At 32.2% G+C, this 13,017-nt stretch overlaps 1 protein-coding gene across 6 annotated transcripts in view; it reads right to left on the bottom strand.

The window, feature by feature from the left end:
- RFX3 (regulatory factor X3) overlaps positions 1-13,017 on the bottom strand; it is a 252,018-nt gene that overhangs the window by 215,557 nt on the left and 23,444 nt on the right. Inside the window, exon 1 of one of the 6 annotated variants that reach the window (XM_039886183.1) lies at positions 6,058-6,248. The exons of 4 other annotated variants lie outside the window; for them this stretch is intronic. The gene's annotated coding sequence lies outside the window, so the exon portion shown is untranslated. Of the gene's footprint in view, positions 1-6,057; positions 6,249-13,017 lie in introns of those variants that run through there. One more of the 6 variants, XM_039886360.1, reaches the window with a different exon arrangement.

Raw genomic sequence — 13,017 nt, 5'->3', positions numbered from 1 at the left:
CAAAACCTGTTTAAAACAAAGCAAATATTTTTAAATGGCAAAACATGCAGTATGGATAAGAAAAGTTTATATCCTTATATTATAAAGAAATCTTGAAATTTAAAAGGAGGAAGAGGTACAGAAGAAGAAATTGCCCAGTAGGAAAATGGGCTAAAAATATAAATGAACAATAAACAAATAAATGCAAATGGCTAATATGCTTTAAAATTTTTTTGTCATTAGCTATCAAAAATGCAAATCCAAGTGAGATTTCTTTTTCAACTATTAGACTGGCAATATATATATATATATATATATATATATATATATAATAATTGATCATACTCAGTGTCAGAGAATGTATAAAGAAACAAAATATGAAAGCACTATTGGTGGCTATATAAAATAGCATGACCTTTCTAGAGAGTAATCTGGTAGTAGATAAAAAAACATTCAAAATGTACCCAGATCTAGCCAGCAACTCCATTCTTAAGAATTCATATTAAGAAAATAAATGGACCGTTGCACAAAGATGCACATATAATAATTAATCATAATACCAAAATACAAGATACCACCTAAATGTCTATTTGGAGAATTGCTTAAATAAATTGATACATTCATATATAACACCAATAAAAGGTGTTATTTATTACAATGAAAATATGCCCAAGATACAATTGTCAAAGTTAAAAACAAATTGCACGAACCAGTTTTTATATTTGTATTTGTAAGGCAGGGAGAGAGAGTGCATATATGTGTGAGCAGAAGTTCATACACAAGTGTCACAGTGAACATATATGCATTCAATGAGACACAAATCCTAAGATGTGACAGTAATCTTGTGAGCAGATGTGCAGTAACTACTGAGCAGAAATGACTTTTTTTTTACCTTCTTCTTTGTGCCTTTCTGGATTTTCTGCATGTTTTACATTAAGCATATTTAATTTTTATAATCACAATACAAAATTACTATCATTTAAAATAATGTTAACTGTCATAAACCTGAGGTTCTGTAAATTTTCAAATGTTATTACTTTTAATACAAAATACTGATTAAAAATCAGTTAATATAGATACTAAATGAAAATGTACATTTATTCCTCTTTCAAATGACTTCAAAATCATAAATCCTTCATAGTTGTTTCTATTCATAAATCATTTAGAATTTGTAATTTCTTTTAAAATGTCACTTCAAAAAATAAAAATGAAGCAGAAATGTTTAAGTGCTAAAGAATAGACTTGGCATAAGAGAATACACTTGCTATGTTATCTATCTTTGAGAAATAGCTTGCATATGTAAAATCCTAGAGACTTTGATTCTATAGCTCAAAAAAATCCAGCATCACTTGGTACGTTAACTTGGGAGCTTAACTTATGCTTGTTATTTACGCAGTATAATGAGAATTCTCAATTAGCCATGGGTGAGATTATCCACAATAAATCTTGCTTTTCAGTTTAGCTATTGTACCCAGAGTGTAAGGAGTTTAGTTATTTCCTTTGTAGATCTCTCAGCTCCCTTTACTTTTCACAAAGCCAGGATTCTAGAAAAAGGATATAGGCTCTGGAGTAAGACTGCTGGGTTTAAATTTGTCTTTACCATGCATTACCTGAGTAATTTATTTAACATCTTAACATACCGTTCAAACCTTGGCAATTTACTGATCATCTAGTATCAGTCTTATCACCTATGAAATGAAATAATGAAATAGGTTTACAACCACCTAGTCTAAACCCCTGGGCTAGATATGTCACATGACTTAGAAATTTTTGAATTTTAGAGAATAAAGCCATATATACGTTAACACCACAGATGGATCTAGAGCAGCAATCCATAATCATACACATTAACATTTCTGTAGATAAATGAATGAATGTTCAAAGTGTGGCAAAAATACCTTAAGCACCCCATCTAATTTAGTTCAGGTTTTGCAGCTAAATTAGTTTTGCCACAAACTTAGGGAAACTGGTGATTTTCAGAGCCTTCTGAAATTCAGAAGTGAATATAAGGGATCATGGATCTGTAGTACCTACTTCCCTCACAGACACTGTGAGGATTTAGTGAGTACATATAAAGTACTTACCCCAATGCCTCACACATAGGAAGCACTAAATAAATATTGGTTATTGTTATAAAATGTTAACTAGTTACTAAATGAGATGCACGACTATGCAAGACCGCTAAGGGAGTCAGCTGACTTACATTACCTGGGATGGAGGGATGGGGTAAGTAGTGGTCAAGAGAAGCAAAGATTGTTATGCTACTTAAAATAAAATAAAATAAAATGAGAGCTGACTGACCATAAATTGCAAGAAAATAGTGCATGTGTTACACTGAACTCTTAAGTAAACATTTATTTCCTTTTGATAAAAGGAAGTTTCTCCAGCAATTAAGATCTGAAGACATTTCACATTTTCTGTTTCACATGTGGTTTCCTCCTCAAAATTCTATCCAGCTTTCTTCCTAAAAGTGAGTCTACAGTGAAACTTTTGCTCAAGGTAGGACCCAAACTGGTTTCTCCTTAATGTAAAAAAAAGTAGTAAGTTCTTGTTGATCACATAGGTTATAGTAAAATTTGAGAAGTTAAATAGTAAATTCAATAAGTATGTTGAACTTTATGTCCCAAATTTGCCCATTTATACCTTCTTTGTTCTATTGGTTTTCCTCATCCAAACTCCTGGAGAAACTATATGAACTATAGGGGCAATGAAGGGAATTATCACTTGTTAAGTACTACTCTATGCCAATCACTGGATCGGATACTTTAAAAATATCCTTTATTTAATTTTCACAAGTCTGCAAGTCAGCAGTTATTATCCTCATATTACATATGGCTACTGAATTAGTAAGTTGGTGAACCAAGACTCAAACTCGGGTTTGACTAAATCGAAAACCCATAAGCTATTTGCTCTAGACCATCTTGCCAAAGGATAAGCTTCATTCTCACTTTCTTGACTAGTTGCTAGCTCCCTTTGTGTTCCCATCAAGTATTTTTAAAGTGCACATAATCATATGGAATTTATATTATCTCTCAGATTAAGAGCATTTGTTTCTTTCTATAATTTCAAATTTGAATCGCACTTGCAGTTTTTATCTTAATTTATCTCTGAAAAAATAATAAAAAGATCTCCATAAATTACATGTATCATCTTTAGTTATGAGCATATTTATGTGCATATTGCATTACGTTTCCAAGCAATTAGCAGCACAATTATAATCGAAAAACCCTAAACTTGGTAGTGACTGTATATATAAAATATATATTTAGTTGAACAAATATTCTGGTCATAAAGATTTTTAAGGAGTATGACTCCCAAATATCTCTCTATTACCACTCTAGAATTTAATGACCTTTTACAGAGTATCTTCTTTATGATACATTAAAATCACCCTTTCCACATATTACACTCATTCTGTTTATGTCTGACTTTCCAGGAGATAACAAGGTTCTCTCTAACACACCTGTCATTTTGCTACTTCATTGATTTTCACTGAAAGTTTATAACAAAAAAGAAAAATACAAATAAATTTGAAAACAGATTTTAAGGTTCTTCTCCTCCTTTCTCTAGACTAAATAAGTAACTTCCATGGCTTGAATTTCTCCTCCCTCCTGTCAATATCCATTTTGCTGCCCTTTTCAGTGCCTCTCCAATTGTTCTACATTCAGAACGAATTGTGGAGAAAATAACTGAACATTATTAGAGTGCTTAGCACTCTAAGAGCTCAATGACTAAAGAAAAACAATATTCTAAAGTCATGCTCATGTTTAAAAGTACAAAACTGTTGATACATATTCAATTTTTAGAATGCTATGAGCCTAAACAGTTATTCTAATCTTAAATTCATATTATTAACTTTTAACCATTATTAAGTTTCATAATGTTTTTGATGGACCACTGATGGGATTTATTTTCTATTTGCAGATAAGTAATTTCATAGATTGTTACAATACAATTAGGCTTAAATGCATGCTCAGTAAATTGAAAATATATTTTGGAATCCATTATTATCAAAGACTCTAAAATTCTATAATATGATGTAGGAGCCATTCCTTGATTCTATTACCATTACTTATAAATGCTACTATAACCTAGAATTTTCAAGGTTCTATACATAGATAGTAGCTTACAGAAATTACTTTTAAGAATCAATGTTCTTAACTACCATGCTTGAGATTATGAAATCCAAGTAATATTTTAAGTTGTATAAAAATGATGATGCTTATTAATGTCACTTTATGAGCAAGACATGTTCAATATGCACTTTATATTTTAATTTTTATAATTTTTACATTTATATATTAAATACTATACTACTTTTTTAAAACCAATTGTCATTGGCCCTAGTAAAGAGTCAATAACTGTGTATCCTGTGCAGGGTGTTAATTCAGTAAATATTACTGAAAAGGAATAGAAGTAAAGAAAATGCCAAGTCTAATTCTTGTTTCTGGATCTACAATGGATCTAGAAGTATATAACTTTCTCACTTATAACAGAATGCAAGAACAAAAAGAGAGACATAGTTTGCTACTCTATAGACCTTGCAAAAAGGAAAGTAGTATGGAGCACTGGTTCTGAAACCTTATCTTCTAATCAAATACTACTCAGAGCCCCAGAGGAAAAAAATACCAAAAAAAAAAAATGGCAGTGTTTTATCATCTTGAATGGGCTGGCAATTGCATTTCAACTATGTGGAAAGAGAGAAGTAATTTGGGTACAAACATAATCTCAAAGATCAATGATGATGAACAGCACACATGTACTCAGACTTTATGTCTATTCCTCTCACCCCACCACCTCCCACAACCCAATCCACCTCCACCCCTGCTCTTTTCACCTTTATTAACGCTATGGAAAACCTCTTTTTAAAGTACTGTTGTAGTAGAAGCTGAAGTTCACACCAAACTGCTGCACTTGCCTACATAACCAACATACTACTGAGTTGGGGAATCATAACGACAGCACTGTGTTAGCCTATTAATCCACCAGATAATTAACATATGCTGATCTCCATGCTGGATTTCATAAGGATAGTTGCTATATTTTACTATTTTTAATCTGAATTTTCTCTGATACAGGCTTGATGTTCAGTAATCTGTGAAACAATTGCAGAAATGCATGTGGCATGTACACTTAGCTGACTGCCATTTTAGGATATTAGACCTAGGCACCACATGGGGTGACATATGGGCACCAAAGAAATGGGAAAACACTAACATAAGAGTCATATTTGTGTTCTCATTAAATGACCATGAAGAGTACCCAGAAATTTCACATTATAAGGCACCTCAATACCTATAAACTCTGTGCTAGCATTACTTTTCAATGCATGCCTTTACTCCTACTTTAGGCAGGCTGAAAAGGCAGGTAGGAAGGAGGAGTTCTCTTGTGGTTCCTATAGCCCCAAAGAAAGCTAAGCTATCAGAAGCAATTAAAAATAATAACTTACCAAAAAGAATTTTTTTCTATATGACTCATTTTTATAATGAAAAATAAAAACAAAGAACACACAATCCCAGAGACCTGTAAAAACACTACTAGAAGACAGAAGGCAAAAGTATACATTTGACATTACTCACTAGCCGTCTATCCCTTGAGCCTAATATCCAGGTTGACTCACCCAGTGTGAATGAAGTTACCCCAACATACACAGGTTCAGAAGATGTTGCAAAATATTGTGTTAAAATCAATGACTGGTCCTTTAATCCAGCAATTTAACCATGATGTCCTTGGTTTTGCCTGTAACTCACATGTTTCTAATACTTGTCAGATCCTCTGATTTAAATGCTAATAAACTTTCTGTGAACTGCAGCCATCATCATCATCATCATAATTAACATAATATGTGCAGAACAGGCTGATACTATTTTGTCTTAAACATATACAAGTAGTGAAAGGAAATAAAGTTCCTTACCATATTAACTATTATCAACCATCAAGAAAGGAAAAACTTACCTCAAAATCTTATATAAAAGTAACTGAAAAAAATTTGAACATGAGATCCCATTTTGACATATTAAAATACTCTATATGTTGCATATATGGTTCAGAATTTATAGAGAACATGTGATCAATTACCTCATATTCTTTCCATGAGCCAAACACAATGTATTCTCTACCATAAAATGCCAGAATGATCAAGTGGCCTAAAATATTAAAAGCAAGAAGAATTAGATAAACGTTAAAAATGAATCCTTTAACTTCTAGAAAATATGTGATTATTTTAAATTATTAAGTTTGTGAATAAATGTTGTCATATAACTGAATTATTTCTAAAGTATTTCTTTGCAAAACTATATCTGTATTTTAAAAGTTTTCTATTTAGCCAAAAAAGATAGTCTTGATTTTACAGGGAAGGGGAGAGAAGTTTCATTTTTGAAAGAATTAGAATTCTAAGAATAAATATATTATTCTAATAATCAAGAAAAATATAATTTAGGGAAAAAATAAAGAGAATGATGCTTCGTAAAAAAATCTGTACTTTTAAATTGTTAAGATGAGAGATGAAACAATTCTGAGAATCAGACTGCTAACTTTTTGTATATAGAGAAGCAAAAGTGGGAAATGATTAGCAGCTGACATATCTTTGTTCATTCCTTAAAAATAAATGTGTATCCTAAAAATAAATAAGCAAAAATGCATATACAGGTCAAAACACTGAGGAAATTCATAAGACATGCATGATTATTCAGTTTTATGGAAATTTTAAAAAGAAATCTAGTTCAAGGGAAAACGAGCAAAGTTGTTTTAAGCTAATGATTTTTATTGGCTAATAAAATAAATTTAGGGTAACACTGCTATACAAACATGTACTTACATGTTCGTTTATATGCGTTATATCATTTTTGCCCTAAATTTGGCCCATAACATATCAATTTAGTACAGAGTATATCTGATCATTTAGTCAACTATAAATGGCATCATAGTTGCCTGGCATGATTTAGTTTTGTTTTCTTTCTTTCTTTAAAGGTAAAGGTGACATTAAGTGACAGTTGCCATAAATTTTTATGTTGCTCCATTAAACTTAGAAAAATAACAAAGCAAACAGGCACAGCTGAGTATATATGAACAGGCAATAATATAAATACACATATTTGGGGTTACTTGAACAAGACAAGGATCACTAAAATAACCACAGGTGTTTGCTGTGTATTTAGGCGATTACAAATCAGATACAGCAAAAATGCTATAATCTACATTAATTAACACATAGTTCTCAAAAAGAACTTAGTAATTTTAACTTATCAGATTTTCCTGTTACTTTGTTGTCATTTTGAAATTTTCTGACTTGAAGTATTATAGTACACATTACAAACTAAGTAACAATACTTTCACTTTGAGCAAAATGACTGTTATACATACTCCTTTCATTTTTTTCTCCAACTACACTCTTCTATGTCTAACTTGTTAAGTGACTATCAAGTTAGAAAATTCAAGCTAATCTATAGTCATCTGCATCTTCTACTCTTCTTCAAACAGGTTACAAGTAATATATTATCTTTGGACACATCTTTTACCACCTCATTCTGATACTAACACAATTGTTCATGACCTCTTCTTTTCTTGTATTATAACAAGTTCCTCAGCCACCACACTAGTTCACTGATGATACAAATTTGCCTTTGCCACTTATCATTTTAACCTTAAAATCCAATTCATTTCTTAAAGCCTGTTCTCATATAAAATTATTCAATTATTCATTTAAGAAAGAATTACAACTGTGTGAGGTACCACACACACAAATATTGAATATGCATGGTCTGCACACACAAGTAGCTCACACACTACCTGACAATCACAGCAAGATGCTCCCTCCCTCAAAGCTCTGCCTTGGTCCCACAAGAACGTATTTTCCCTGTTTCTTCTTATATTCTACAATGACTTTTTCTCACATCTCTAACATAGCTATCCAAAATACCTTTTCTTTGCTTTTCAATATTTATTGAGTTGCTACTATGTGCTTGGCAATGTGCTACAAGTTGATTAGGTGCTGGAGGATACAATGGTGAGCAAAACATAATTATTTTGCATTCAGATCCCATCTCATCTGTTCTCTCATGTTGTTCTCGCTAAATTGGCTTTGTAATCTTCCTGGAACCCAGTGTTCTTTAAACTTTTTCACTTATTTTCTCATACCCCCCAAATAACAGTAAATAAGTCCTGCTGATTTGTCACTCATGTCATGTCATGATCCCTTCCAGCACCATCCTGAGACCTAGAAAAAAGGGGCCATGCACTTTAGAGAACACACTTTGGCCCACTGCCCAGGTGCTTCCACATAAAGTAAGAAATCTGCACAGCACAGGGTCTTGCTCTCTGACTCCTCTGGAATCTACTTCAGCAGAATCCCAGTACCCCAAAATCCCATGCTGAGCCCTGGACTATCAATCCCAGGGCAGAAGGTAATATAGGCATACGCACCTGCAGGCCTGAGGCGTAGTCAAGAGATAACTTGTAAAGGGTGAGGCGAGGTTGCTTGGGGAGTGAGCATGTGAACATGCTATGGTAAAGAGCCTAGGATATGGGGAAAGGGAGGTAGACTGTAGGACAGGGATGAGGTGACAGAAGGCCAGTTCTCCCTTTGCCACTATGTTCTAGAACAGAACTGAAATATCTAAGAATTCTAAATGGCCATCCATGTCATTATAAAGTTATATTTGTCAAATTAGGAGGGAAGAGAATATTTTATTTAACAGTTAGCTGATTTGTAACATTTAAGTATGTAGAAATATAATGAATGAGTTTCCATTTGTATTCTTGCACCCGTAGTGTTAGGGTTTATGACCGCAAAGACCCTTTATTCACACTTTGAGCAGCATCCTTATACAGTATATGGTTTGCATAAAAGACTTTGGTGTGAAAAGACCTTACCAATAGTAAGAATTTGGACTACTTTGGTATTTGATTAGTTTTTCTCACCTAGTGGTTATCTCAATATGAAGAATTCTAACTTCAGACTGCACTGAAAAGAAAGTTTATGCTATTTCATGTGTGTATTTACATACATACGTATGTAAATGTATATGTATACATACCATATTTCCCCAATTCAACAACTCAAGGTGCTAAGAATAGCAAGGAAAAAAAAGATAAAAACTTAATTTTTTGGTCAAAAAATGCTATGCAGAGGGATTACTTACAAAGCTAATGTGTGAATCTTCACTGGCCTGGACATAATATTCAATTAAGCATAAAAGGTACAATTACGTTCTACAATTTTACAAGTGGACAACTGCACCATATGTGTAAGTCAGAGTTACATATTCATTGATGACAAAAAAATTGCTTTTATCAGAGTAGAATTATATTTTAACTCTGATATTTAAAAATTCCTAATTTAATGTTTTTGGCAATATTTAATTCTTCAACCTAATATCATTGAACAGTTTAACAATATAAGCACATAAGTCCAGAAAAAAATTCATTATTTTAAAATCTGCAGAACAACTGGCAGCAGCTAGTGGTTTTATCAGAAATACTGTATCCACATAACATTAAGTGCTAATTTCTCTTGGCTCTAAGTAGCTTGGTATTCTTCTCTCCTAAAATACCAAAGCAACATTAGCACCTCAGTATCTCCTCCTGTCCTTAAGCTTAGGTTAGCATTACCTTGTTCAAAGAATTGAAACAGGGTAGCCATTGCCTAAACTGATTAAATGCTACTAATTGAAACCGTTATATTTCAACCCACTTCTATTCTTATGCAAATATCTTCTCATTAAATTAAATGCCTTTATTGTCCCTGTAGCAACAACAGAATATATTAAAATTTAAACTTTGTAAAATATTGGTGAACATGTTGAACATTTTTTAAGGGATAGGACAAAAAGTACCAAAAGGTAATCAGATTTTCATGTGACTCCACTGTTGCCTTACTTCTCAGCAGAAGCTATTGATAATTCATTTTCAATTCTCTTATATCAACAAAGTAACACAAGGCTGGGCAGTTTACTCACTTCTGCTCTTAAAGTTTTTACATAGAAGAAAAATTTGGAGAGAGGCTAAATGTTTAAATAAAATAAGGCTCACTGTACATATTTACTAAAATAAATAAATTTACCCTATTCTTTAAATTCTACCCTTTGTATAGCATAATAAGTATTTCACCTGTTTAGTGCATATTTGTCCTATTGATAATTGCTCTTGTAATCTTTGAAAAGATCCTACCCCAAGATTTAAATCTGTGAAGAGGGATCACTTCATAGTTTACTCTAAAAAATTCTTAACCTAGTAACCAACAGTGAAAACGACTTAACAAAATATCCCTCTTTGAAAACAATTCTGTTTCTGATTATATCCAGTTCCATGTTACCATTTTCAGATGCCACCTTCTTCACAACCTACCACAAGGAGTAAACTAGAAAGATAATGACAATACTAGGCTACCACTTTGAGTGCTAATTCTAGACTCCAATACTACTCTATATAAACTTATGATGTTTTATTTTTCACTTTTTCGTTTTAGAAACCAATTGAATAGGTAATAACTCCATATTTACATAGCACATCTGAGATCAAAGTAGTTGAGGAATTAGTTTAAGAATAATTAGCTATCAAAGCCGGGATTCTAACAGATCTATTTTATTCAAAAGATGAGGACTCACATCTTTTCTAAACAATTTTGCAAGCTGACAGACCTTATACAATCAGATTTTTTTAAGTTAAAGATATAAATAGTAGTGGATATTTGTGTATATGGAATTAGCATGAGTGTTTCACATAGCATAGTTTGGGCATTTGTGGAAATTTTACTGTTCTATGCAAGTACTACGACAGACTTCCATCAATATTGTGACAGTCCTGACAAATATCTATATTCATTACTTGAGGAAAGTAATCTTCCCACAAATCTGCGTCATAGTGAACTTGTGTTTGTGTCTTCAAGAGTGAGCTGTGATTTCATATTCACAGACTGAACAACAGTGCATATCCATGCCTCATGATACAGTCATGAAATGTTAGACTGTGTTGCAGGTCAGTCTACCTAACTGCTAAACTATAATTCAGAATAACTGATAGGCAGAACTGTTCTATAAAGTGCTATATAGTGACTATATAAAATAAAGATAGAACAAAGTAGGCAGCAGTAAAACTTCAGAAATACCATTGAAGATAACAAAAGTCACATAATAAATTTCTCTTTAGGAAAGCAATTCAGTATTGTAACAGGGATGCCTAAATTCAAGTATTAAACTCTCTGTGGCCCTACTGGATTATTATGAGGAAAAGAACATTAAAAACATTTCAGAAATTGATAATCTAGTGGTAAAACTTCCAAGAGTTCTGCCTGGTAAAGATAGCATTTATACTGAATTAGGATAATAATTCATCAGTTAGCAGGAAAAAGCTTCTCTGTGATGACATGCTGATCCCTGGATTTATGATACCTCATAATAAGATCCTCTAGTAGAAACCAAGTATATAATATCAGGTGGATGTAGTAAAATACCTCAATGGGAAAATGTCACTGTGGGTAAGCTATTATTATAGAAATGCAAAAGAGCATGCCACTTAATCACTAATAAACATCTCTACGAATAGCCAATTTATTGTTTTAAAAAAGTTTATACTATACCATTTACTTGTTTTATGTCATGTACTTGCTTAGGAAGCTGATTTTACCCTTAGCTAAAGCTGTGTATTTTCTAATCTGTTTAGGGCAGCTGTCAAGCAATCAGAATAAACCATACCATTTTAATAAGCAAGTCTTTTAATAAAATATAATAGGTCACAAATACCTAATTTCTGCTCTTTACTGTAATTTGCAGTTTTTACTATAACTGCCACTTTAACAATCTTTTCCCAATGCTGACACAAAAGATGAACAAATCAAGAATATTAGCATGTATGTATATTACAGCTTGTTGCTGTCACAGGCTATAGTTCTACTCCCTACTCCAGCAGCTATACCAAGACCTGTTTCTTTTGATGAAATCAGGATCTGTTTCAGGTTGTGAATGTATCTGAATTAATCTTTTTTTAATGGCTATGTAGCAAACACATCCTAAAGGATACACAGGAGAAATGTTGACAAAGTTATAGCACAGTAGTACACCTTTAGGAATATCACATTTACAATTACTGTGGAGAACTGTAGATTTTACTACTTTATTCTTTCTTTTTCAATAAATTCTCTGCTAAATTAGTTATTAGTTCGTAATTTCAAAAAACACTGCATATATATAGTTCAAATAGTGTTTTCTTAAATTTTATTAAGCATTAGTGTTATATGCACATCCACTTAAATTATATATATAAAACTACAAGTGCTGTCGCAAAATTTAAATAAATGAAGGATCTCAAAAAGAAAGCACAAATATTATTATTTTAATTTTTAAAAAGCATTATGACTATTTTGCTACTGTTTTAAGTTTATGATAAAAGCCTTTTAAAAAATTCCCTGAAAACTTTATATGATAATCCTTTTACCTTTTGTTTTGTTTTATTTTGAGCTTACTATTTTTTTTAATCAGTAACTTTTTAAATTTGGTACTATTATTGTTATTTTAACACTAGAAATCCTGTATACAAACAGTAGTTTTATAAGAAGTTTGCCCATTTTTGAAAGGCTAAGCTTCCCCAAATCAAACGCTTACTGTGAAAAGAAAACCATGACAACTGTTTGTACCTCTTGTTTTATTATTACATCCGGCTTGGTCACTCTTAGAAATTCAATCTATCACCGTTGCTAGGAGTCTGTTGCTGTGCAACCTAGAAGGGTATGCTGCGCTTTCAGGCTAAGGAGTGCTAATAAACCTGTAGGCTTCCCTCTATGGTATGACTAGTGTGTTTAAAGGGCTTAATACTTTTCAAGAGTGATTGGCTCACAATTCAAGACACATCCTATTAAAAACAAGTCACACTGAGAGATTTCTAACAAAGGGACAAAATGCTAAACATACACAAATATTCAAAATGTATCCTCAGAATCCCTAACTAATTTGGTAAAACAAACAAAGAACAGATTATGATCTACATTTCAATTATACCACCTACCATCTCCAAGTTTTTATTTCTATATACTCCTCTAAAAGGTCG

This window comes from Pteropus medius, unplaced genomic scaffold (assembly GCF_902729225.1).
Source record: "Pteropus medius unplaced genomic scaffold, Ma_sr-lr_union100, whole genome shotgun sequence".
Classification (NCBI taxonomy): domain Eukaryota; kingdom Metazoa; phylum Chordata; class Mammalia; order Chiroptera; family Pteropodidae; genus Pteropus; species Pteropus medius.
The sequence above is the reverse complement of the archived record's forward strand: the minus strand, read 5'-3'. Positions and strand labels throughout refer to the sequence as shown.